Genomic DNA, 11496 nt, shown 5'->3' with positions numbered 1-11496 from the left:
GTCAAGAATGAAACTACAAGTTGATTCCAATTTCAAACAACTGAAAATAAATCTACAAGTTGTTTTCAACTTCAAACGAGTCTGGAATGAAGCTACAAGTTGTTTCCAACTTCAATCTAGTCAATAATGAAGCTACAAGTTGTTTCCGGGCTCAAACGAGTCAAGAATGAAACTACAAGTTGATTCCAATTTCAAACAACCGAAAATGAAGCGACAAGTTGTTTTCAACTTCAAACGAGTCTGGAATGAAGCTACAAGTTGTTTTCGGGCTCAAACGAGTCAAGAATGAAACTACAAGTTGACTACAATTTCAAACAACCGAAAATGAAGCTACAAGTCGTTTTCAACTTCAAACGAGTCTGTAATGAAGCTACAAGTTGTTTCCAACTTCAATCGAGTCAATAATGAAGCTACAAGTTGTTTACGGGCTAAAACGAGTCAAGAATGAAACTACAAATTGATTACAATTTGAAACAATCAAAAATGAAGCTACAAGCTATTTACAACTTCAAACGAGTCTGGAATGAAGCTACAAGTTGTTTACAACTTCAATCTCGTCAATAATGAAGCTATAAGTTGTTTCCGGGCTCCAACGAGTCAAGAATGAAACTACAAGTTGATTCCAATTTCAAACAATCGAAAATGAAGCTACAAGCTGTTTTCAACTTCAAACGAGTCTGGAATGAAGCTACAAGTTGTTTTCAACGTCAAACGAGTCTGGAATGAAGCTACAAGTTGTTTCCAACTTCAATCGAGTCAATAATGAAGCTACAAGTTGTTTACGGGCTAAAACGATTCAGGAATGAAACTACAAATTGATTACAATTTCAAACAATCGAAAATGGAGCTACATGCTGTTTTTAACTTCAAACGAGTCTGGAATGCAGCTACAAGTTGTTTCCAACTTCAATCTAGTAAATAATAAAGCTACAAGTTGTTTCCGGGCTCAAACGAGTCAAGAATGAAACTACAAGTTGATTCCAATTTCAAACAATCGAAAATGAAGCTACAAGCTGTTTTCAACTTCAAACGAGTCTGGAATGAAGCTACAAGTTGTTTTCAACGTCAAACGAGTCTAGAATGAAGCTACAAGTTGTTTCCAACTTCAGTCGAGTCAATAATGAAGCTACAAGTTGTTTACGGGCTAAAACGAGTCAAGAATGAAACTACAAATTGATTACAATTTCAAACAATCGAAAATGGAGCTACATGCTGTTTTTAACTTCAAACGAGTCTGGAATGCAGCTACAAGTTGTTTCCAACTTCAATCTAGTCAATAATAAAGCTACAAGTTGTTTCAGGGCTCAAACGAGTCAAGAATGAAACTACAAGTTGATTCCAATTTCAAACAACCGAAAATAAATCTACAAGTTGTTTACAACTTCAAACGAGTCTGGAATGAAGCTACAAGTTGTTTACAACTTCAATATCGTCAATAATGAAGCAATAATTTTTTTGCGGGCTCCAACGAGTCAAGAATGAAACTACAAGTTGATTCCAATTTCAAACAATCGAATATCAAGCTACAAGCTGTTTTCAACTTCAAACGAGTCTGGAATGAAGCTACAAGTTGTTTTCAACGTCAAACGAGTCTGGAATGAAGCTACAAGTTGTTTCCAACTTCAATCGAGTCAATAATGAAGCTACAAGTTGTTTACGGTCTAAAACGAGTCAAGAATGAAACTACAAATTGATTACAATTTCAGACAATCGAAAATGAAGCTACATGCTGTTTTTAACTTCAAACGAGTCTGGAATGCAGCTACAAGTTGTTTCCAACTTCAATCTAGTCAATAATAAAGCTACAAGTTGTTTCCGGGCTCAAACGAGTCAAGAATGAAACTACAAGTTGATTCCAATTTCAAACAACTGAAAATAAATCTACAAGTTGTTTTCAACTTCAAACGAGTCTGGAATGAAGCTACAAGTTGTTTCCAACTTCAATCTAGTCAATAATGAAGCTACAAGTTGTTTCCGGGCTCAAACGAGTCAAGAATGAAACTACAAGTTGATTCCATTTTCAAACAATCGAAAATGAAGCTACAAGCTGTTTTCAACTTCAAACGAGTCTGGAATGAAGCTACAAGTTGTTTTCAACGTCAAACGAGTCTAGAATGAAGCTACAAGTTGTTTCCAACTTCAATCGAGTCAATAATGAAGCTACAAGTTGTTTACGGTCTAAAACGAGTCAAGAATGAAACTACAAATTGATTACAATTTCAGACAATCGAAAATGAAGCTACATGCTGTTTTTAACTTCAAACGAGTCTGGAATGCAGCTACAAGTTGTTTCCAACTTCAATCTAGTCAATAATAAAGCTACAAGTTGTTTCCGGGCTCAAACGAGTCAAGAATGAAACTACAAGTTGATTCCAATTTCAAACAACTGAAAATAAATCTACAAGTTGTTTTCAACTTCAAACGAGTCTGGAATGAAGCTACAAGTTGTTTCCAACTTCAATCTAGTCAATAATGAAGCTACAAGTTGTTTCCGGGCTCAAACGAGTCAAGAATGAAACTACAAGTTGATTCCATTTTCAAACAATCGAAAATGAAGCTACAAGCTGTTTTCAACTTCAAACGAGTCTGGAATGAAGCTACAAGTTGTTTTCAACGTCAAACGAGTCTAGAATGAAGCTACAAGTTGTTTCCAACTTCAATCGAGTCAATAATGAAGCTACAAGTTGTTTACGGGCTAAAACGAGTCAAGAATGAAACTACAAATTGATTACAATTTCAAACAATCGAAAATGGAGCTACATGCTGTTTTTAACTTCAAACGAGTCTGGAATGCAGCTACAAGTTGTTTCCAACTTCAATCTAGTCAATAATAAAGCTACAAGTTGTTTCAGGGCTCAAACGAGTCAAGAATGAAACTACAAGTTGATTCCAATTTCAAACAACCGAAAATAAATCTACAAGTTGTTTTCAACTTCAAACGAGTCTAGAATGAAGCTACAAGTTGTTTTCAACTTCAAACGAGTCTGGAATGAAGCTATAAGTTGTTTCCGGGCTCCAACGAGTCAAGAATGAAACTACAAGTTGATTCCAAATTTCAAACAATCGAAAATGAAGCTACAAGTTGTTTTCAACTTCAAACGAGTCTGGAATGAAGCTACAAGTTGTTTTCAACGTCAACCGAGTCTGGAATGATGCTACAAGTTGTTTCCAACTTCAATCGAGTCAATAATGAAGCTACAAGTTGTTTACGGGCTAAAACGAGTCAAGAATGAAATTACAAATTGATTACAATTTTAAACAATCGAAAATGAAGCTACATGCTGTTTTTAACTGCAAACGAGTCTGGAATGCAGCTACAAGTTGTTTCCAACTTCAATCTAGTCAATAATAAAGCTACAAGTTGTTTCCGGGCTCAAACGAGTCAAGAATGAAACTACAAGTTGATTCCGATTTCAAACAATCGAAAATAAATCTACAAGTTGTTTTCAACTTCAAACGAGTCTGGAATGAAGCTACAAGTTGTTTCCAACTTTAATCTAGTCAATAATGAAGCTACAAGTTGTTTCCGGGCTCAAACGAGTCAAGAATGAAACTACAAGTTGATTCAAATTTCAAACAACCGAAAATGAAGCTACAAGTTGTTTTCAACTTCAAACGAGTCTGGAATGAAGCTACAAGTTGTTTTCAACTTCAAACGAGTCTGGAATGAAGCTACAAGTTGTTTTCGTGCTCAAACGAGTCAAGAATGAAACTACAAGTTGATTCCAATTTCAAACAACCGAAAATGAAGCGACAAGTTGTTTTCAACTTCAAACGAGTCTGGAATGAAGCTACAAGTTGTTTTCGGGCTCAAACGAGTCAAGAATGAAACTACAAGTTGACTACAATTTCAAACAACCGAAAATGAAGCTACAAGTCGTTTTCAACTTCAAACGAGTCTGTAATGAAGCTACAAGTTGTTTCCAACTTCAATCGAGTCAATAATGAAGCTACAAGTTGTTTACGGGCTAAAACGAGTCAAGAATGAAACTACAAATTGATTACAATTTGAAACAATCAAAAATGAAGCTACAAGCTATTTACAACTTCAAACGAGTCTGGAATGAAGCTACAAGTTGTTTACAACTTCAATCTCGTCAATAATGAAGCTATAAGTTGTTTCCGGGCTCCAACGAGTCAAGAATGAAACTACAAGTTGATTCCAATTTCAAACAATCGAAAATGAAGCTACAAGCTGTTTTCAACTTCAAACGAGTCTGGAATGAAGCTACAAGTTGTTTTCAACGTCAAACGAGTCTGGAATGAAGCTACAAGTTGTTTCCAACTTCAATCGAGTCAATAATGAAGCTACAAGTTGTTTACGGGCTAAAACGATTTAGGAATGAAACTACAAATTGATTACAATTTCAAACAATCGAAAATGGAGCTACATGCTATTTTTAACTTCAAACGAGTCTGGAATGCAGCTACAAGTTGTTTCCAACTTCAATCTAGTCAATAATAAAGCTACAAGTTGTTTCCGGGCTCAAACGAGTCAAGAATGAAACTACAAGTTGATTCCAATTTCAAACAATCGAATATGAAGCTACAAGCTGTTTTCAACTTCAAACGAGTCTGGAATGAAGCTACAAGTTGTTTTCAACGTCAAACGAGTCTAGAATGAAGCTACAAGTTGTTTCCAACTTCAATCGAGTCAATAATGAAGCTACAAGTTGTTTACGGGCTAAAACGAGTCAAGAATGAAACTACAAATTGATTACAATTTCAAACAATCGAAAATGGAGCTACATGCTGTTTTTAACTTCAAACGAGTCTGGAATGCAGCTACAAGTTGTTTCCAACTTCAATCTAGTCAATAATAAAGCTACAAGTTGTTTCAGGGCTCAAACGAGTCAAGAATGAAACTACAAGTTGATTCCAATTTCAAACAACCGAAAATAAATCTACAAGTTGTTTACAACTTCAAACGAGTCTGGAATGAAGCTACAAGTTGTTTACAACTTCAATATCGTCAATAATGAAGCAATAATTTTTTTGCGGGCTCCAACGAGTCAAGAATGAAACTACAAGTTGATTCCAATTTCAAACAATCGAATATCAAGCTACAAGCTGTTTTCAACTTCAAACGAGTCTGGAATGAAGCTACAAGTTGTTTTCAACGTCAAACGAGTCTGGAATGAAGCTACAAGTTGTTTCCAACTTCAATCGAGTCAATAATGAAGCTACAAGTTGTTTACGGTCTAAAACGAGTCAAGAATGAAACTACAAATTGATTACAATTTCAGACAATCGAAAATGAAGCTACATGCTGTTTTTAACTTCAAACGAGTCTGGAATGCAGCTACAAGTTGTTTCCAACTTCAATCTAGTCAATAATAAAGCTACAAGTTGTTTCCGGGCTCAAACGAGTCAAGAATGAAACTACAAGTTGATTCCAATTTCAAACAACTGAAAATAAATTTACAAGTTGTTTTCAACTTCAAACGAGTCTGGAATGAAGCTACAAGTTGTTTCCAACTTCAATCTAGTCAATAATGAAGCTACAAGTTGTTTCCGGGCTCAAACGAGTCAAGAATGAAACTACAAGTTGATTCCATTTTCAAACAATCGAAAATGAAGCTACAAGCTGTTTTCAACTTCAAACGAGTCTGGAATGAAGCTACAAGTTGTTTTCAATGTCAAACGAGTCTAGAATGAAGCTACAAGTTGTTTCCAACTTCAATCGAGTCAATAATGAAGCTACAAGTTGTTTACGGGCTAAAACGAGTCAAGAATGAAACTACAAATTGATTACAATTTCAAACAATCGAAAATGGAGCTACATGCTGTTTTTAACTTCAAACGAGTCTGGAATGCAGCTACAAGTTGTTTCCAACTTCAATCTAGTCAATAATAAAGCTGCAAGTTGTTTCAGGGCTCAAACGAGTCAAGAATGAAACTACAAGTTGATTCCAATTTCAAACAACCGAAAATAAATCTACAAGTTGTTTTCAACTTCAAACGAGTCTAGAATGAAGCTACAAGTTGTTTTCAACTTCAAACGAGTCTGGAATGAAGCTATAAGTTGTTTCCGGGCTCCAACGAGTCAAGAATGAAACTACAAGTTGATTCCAATTTCAAACAATCGAAAATGAAGCTACAAGCTGTTTTCAACTTCAAACGAGTCTGGAATGAAGCTACAAGTTGTTTTCAACGTCAACCGAGTCTGGAATGATGCTACAAGTTGTTTCCAACTTCAATCGAGTCAATAATGAAGCTACAAGTTGTTTACGGGCTAAAACGAGTCAAGAATGAAATTACAAATTGATTACAATTTTAAACAATCGAAAATGAAGCTACATGCTGTTTTTAACTGCAAACGAGTCTGGAATGCAGCTACAAGTTGTTTCCAACTTCAATCTAGTCAATAATAAAACTACAAGTTGTTTCCGGGCTCAAACGAGTCAAGAATGAAACTACAAGTTGATTCCGATTTCAAACAATCGAAAATAAATCTACAAGTTGTTTTCAACTTCAAACGAGTCTGGAATGAAGCTACAAGTTGTTTCCAACTTCAATCTAGTCAATAATGAAGCTACAAGTTGTTTCCGGGCTCAAACGAGTCAAGAATGAAACTACAAGTTGATAGAAATTTCAAACAACCGAAAATGAAGCTACAAGTTGTTTTCAACTTCAAACGAGTCTGGAATGAAGCTACAAGTTGTTTTCAACTTCAAACGAGTCTGGAATGAAGCTACAAGTTGTTTTCGTGCTCAAACGAGTCAAGAATGAAACTACAAGTTGATTCCAATTTCAAACAACCGAAAATGAAGCGACAAGTTGTTTTCAACTTCAAACGAGTCTGGAATGAAGCTACAAGTTGTTTTCGGGCTCAAACGAGTCAAGAATGAAACTACAAGTTGACTACAATTTCAAACAACCGAAAATGAAGCTACAAATCGTTTTCAACTTCAAACGAGTCTGTAATGAAGCTACAAGTTGTTTCCAACTTCAATCGAGTCAATAATGAAGCTACAAGTTGTTTACGGGCTAAAACGAGTCAAGAATGAAACTACAAATTGATTACAATTTGAAACAATCAAAAATGAAGCTACAAGCTATTTACAACTTCAAACGAGTCTGGAATGAAGCTACAAGTTGTTTACAACTTCAATCTCGTCAATAATGAAGCTATAAGTTGTTTCCGGGCTCCAACGAGTCAAGAATGAAACTACAAGTTGATTCCAATTTTAAACAATCGAAAATGAAGCTACAAGCTGTTTTCAACTTCAAACGAGTCTGGAATGAAGCTACAAGTTGTTTTCAACGTCAAACGAGTCTGGAATGAAGCTACAAGTTGTTTCCAACTTCAATCGAGTCAATAATGAAGCTACAAGTTGTTTACGGGCTAAAACGATTCAGGAATGAAACTACAAATTGATTACAATTTCAAACAATCGAAAATGGAGCTACATGCTGTTTTTAACTTCAAACGAGTCTGGAATGCAGCTACAAGTTGTTTCCAACTTCAATCTAGTCAATAATAAAGCTACAAGTTGTTTCCGGGCTCAAACGAGTCAAGAATGAAACTACAAGTTGATTCCAATTTCAAACAATCGAAAATGAAGCTACAAGCTGTTTTCAACTTCAAACGAGTCTGGAATGAAGCTACAAGTTGTTTTCAACGTCAAACGAGTCTAGAATGAAGCTACAAGTTGTTTCCAACTTCAATCGAGTCAATAATGAAGCTACAAGTTGTTTACGGGCTAAAACGAGTCAAGAATGAAACTACAAATTGATTACAATTTCAAACAATCGAAAATGGAGCTACATGCTGTTTTTAACTTCAAACGAGTCTGGAATGCAGCTACAAGTTGTTTCCAACTTCAATCTAGTCAATAATAAAGCTACAAGTTGTTTCAGGGCTCAAACGAGTCAAGAATGAAACTACAAGTTGATTCCAATTTCAAACAACCGAAAATAAATCTACAAGTTGTTTTCAACTTCAAACGAGTCTGGAATGAAGCTACAAGTTGTTTTCAACTTCAAACGAGTCTGGAATGAAGCTATAAGTTGTTTCCGGGCTCCAACGAGTCAAGAATGAAACTACAAGCTGATTCCAATTTCAAACAATCGAAAATGAAGCTACAAGCTGTTTTCAACTTCAAACGAGTCTGGAATGAAGCTACAAGTTGTTTTCAACGTCAACCGAGTCTGGAATGATGCTACAAGTTGTTTCCAACTTCAATCGAGTCAATAATGAAGCTACAAGTTGTTTACGGGCTAAAACGAGTCAAGAATGAAATTACAAATTGATTACAATTTTAAACAATCGAAAATGAAGCTACATGCTGTTTTTAACTGCAAACGAGTCTGGAATGCAGCTACAAGTTGTTTCCAACTTCAATCTAGTCAATAATAAAGCTACAAGTTGTTTCCGGGCTCAAACGAGTCAAGAATGAAACTACAAGTTGATTCCAATTTCAAACAATCGAAAATAAATCTACAAGTTGTTTTCAACTTCAAACGAGTCTGGAATGAAGCTACAAGTTGTTTCCAACTTCAATCTAGTCAATAATGAAGCTACAAGTTGTTTCCGGGCTCAAACGAGTCAAGAATGAAACTACAAGTTGATTCAAATTTCAAACAACCGAAAATGAAGCTACAAGTTGTTTTCAACTTCAAACGAGTCTGGAATGAAGCTACGAGTTGTTTTCAACTTCAAACGAGTCTGGAATGAAGCTACAAGTTGTTTTCGTGCTCAAACGAGTCAAGAATGAAACTACAAGTTGATTCCAATTTCAAACAACCGAAAATGAAGCGACAAGTTGTTTTCAACTTCAAACGAGTCTGGAATGAAGCTACAAGTTGTTTTCGGGCTCAAACGAGTCAAGAATGAAACTACAAGTTGACTACAATTTCAAACAACCAAAAATGAAGCTACAAGTCGTTTTCAACTTCAAACGAGTCTGTAATGAAGCTACAAGTTGTTTCCAACTTCAATTGAGTCAATAATGAAGCTACAAGTTGTTTACGGGCTAAAACGAGTCAAGAATGAAACTACAAATTGATTACAATTTGAAACAATCAAAAATGAAGCTACAAGCTATTTACAACTTCAAACGAGTCTGGAATGAAGCTACAAGTTGTTTACAACTTCAATCTCGTCAATAATGAAGCTATAAGTTGTTTCCGGGCTCCAACGAGTCAAGAATGAAACTACAAGTTGATTCCAATTTCAAACAATCGAAAATGAAGCTACAAGCTGTTTTCAACTTCAAACGAGTCTGGAATGAAGCTACAAGTTGTTTTCAACATCAAACGAGTCTGGAATGAAGCTACAAGTTGTTTCCAACTTCAATCGAGTCAATAATGAAGCTACAAGTTGTTTACGGGCTAAAACAATTCAGGAATGAAACTACAAGTTGATTCCAATTTCAAACAACCGAAAATAAACCTACAAGTTGTTTTCAACTTCAAACGAGTCTGGAATGAAGCTACAAGTTGTTTACAACTTCAATATCGTCAATAATGAAGCAATAATTTTTTTGCGGGCTCCAACGAGTCAAGAATGAAACTACAAGTTGATTCCAATTTCAAACAATCGAATATGAAGCTACAAGCTGTTTTCAACTTCAAACGAGTCTGGAATGAAGCTACAAGTTGTTTTCAACGTCAAACGAGTCTGGAATGAAGCTACAAGTTGTTTCCAACTTCAATCGAGTCAATAATGAAGCTACAAGTTGTTTACGGTCTAAAACGAGTCAAGAATGAAACTACAAATTGATTACAATTTCAAACAATCGAAAATGAAGCTACATGCTGTTTTAAACTTCAAACGAGTCTGGAATGCAGCTACAAGTTGTTTCCAACTTCAATCTAGTCAATAATAAAGCTACAAGTTGTTTCCGGGCTCAAACGAGTCAAGAATGACACTACAAGTTGATTCCAATTTCAAACAACCGAAAATAAATCTACAAGTTGTTTTCAACTTCAAACGAGTCTTGAATGAAGCTACAAGTTGTTTCCAACTTCAATCTAGTCAATAATGAAGCTACAAGTTGTTTCCGGGCTCAAACGAGTCAAGAATGAAACTACAAGTTGATTCAAATTTCAAACAACCGAAAATGAAGCTACAAGTTGTTTTCAACTTCAAACGAGTCTGGAATGAAGCTACAAGTTGTTTACAACTTCAAACGAGTCTAGAATGAAGCTACAAGTTGTTTTCGTGCTCAAACGAGTGAAGAATGAAACCACAAGTTGACTACAATTTCAAACAACCGAAAATGAAGCTACAAGTCGTTTTCAACTTCAAACGAGTCTGGAATGAAGCTACAAGTTGTTTCCAACTTCAATCGAGTCAATAATGAAGCTACAAGTTGTTTACGGGCTAAAACGAGTCAAGAATGAAACTACAAATTGATTACAATTTCAAACAATCAAAAATGAAGCTACAAGCTATTTTCAACTTCAAACGAGTCTGGAATGAAGCTACAAGTTGTTTTCCAACTTCAATATAGTCAATAATGAAGCTACAAGTTGTTTCCGGGCTCAAACGAGTCAAGAATGAAACTACAAGTTGATTCCAATTTCAAACAACGGAAAATGAATCTACAAGTTGTTTTCAACTTCAAACGAGTCTGGAATGAAGCTACAAGTTGTTTACAACTTCAATCTCGTCAATAATGAAGCTATAAGTTGTTTCCGGGCTCCAACGAGTCAAGAATGAAACTACAAGTTGATTCCAATTTCAAACAATCGAAAATGAAGCTACAAGCTGTTTTCAACTTCAAACGAGTCTGGAATGAAGCTACAAGTTGTTTCCAACTTCAATCTAGTCAATAATGAAGCTACAAGTTGTTTACGGGCTAAAACGAGTCAAGAATGAAATTACAAATTGATTACAATTTCAAACAATCGAAAATGGAGCTACATGCTGTTTTTAACTTCAAACGAGTCTGGAATGCAGCTACAAGTTGTTTCCAACTTCAATCTAGTCAATAATAAAGCTACAAGTTGTTTCAGGGCTCAAACGAGTCAAGAATGAAACTAGAAGTTGATTCCAATTTCAAACAACAGAAAATAAATCTACAAGTTGTTTTCAACTTCAAACGAGTCTGGAATGAAGCTACAAGTTGTTTACAACTTCAATATCGTCAATAATGAAGCTATAAGTTGTTTCCGGGCTCCAACGAGTCAAGAATGAAACTACAAGTTGATTCCAATTTCAAACAATCGAAAATGAAGCTACAAGCTGTTTTCAACTTCAAACGAGTCTGGAATGAAGCTACAAGTTGTTTTCAACGTCAAACGAGTCTGGAATGAAGCTACAAGTTGTTTCCAACTTCAATCGAGTCAATAATGAAGCTACAAGTTGTTTACGGGCTAAACGAGTCAAGAATGAAACTACAAATTGATTACAATTTCAAACACACAATCGAAATGAACTACATGCTGTTTTAACTATCAAACGAGCCGGAATGCACTACAAGTTGTTTCCAACTTCCATCTAGTCAATAATAAAGCTACAAGTTGGTTCAGCTCAAAGAGTCAAGA

The sequence above is a fragment of the Daucus carota genome, chromosome 3, assembly GCF_001625215.2.
Source record: "Daucus carota subsp. sativus chromosome 3, DH1 v3.0, whole genome shotgun sequence".
In the NCBI taxonomy this organism is placed as follows: Eukaryota; Viridiplantae; Streptophyta; class Magnoliopsida; order Apiales; family Apiaceae; genus Daucus; species Daucus carota.
Note: the sequence above shows the minus strand (reverse complement) of the source record.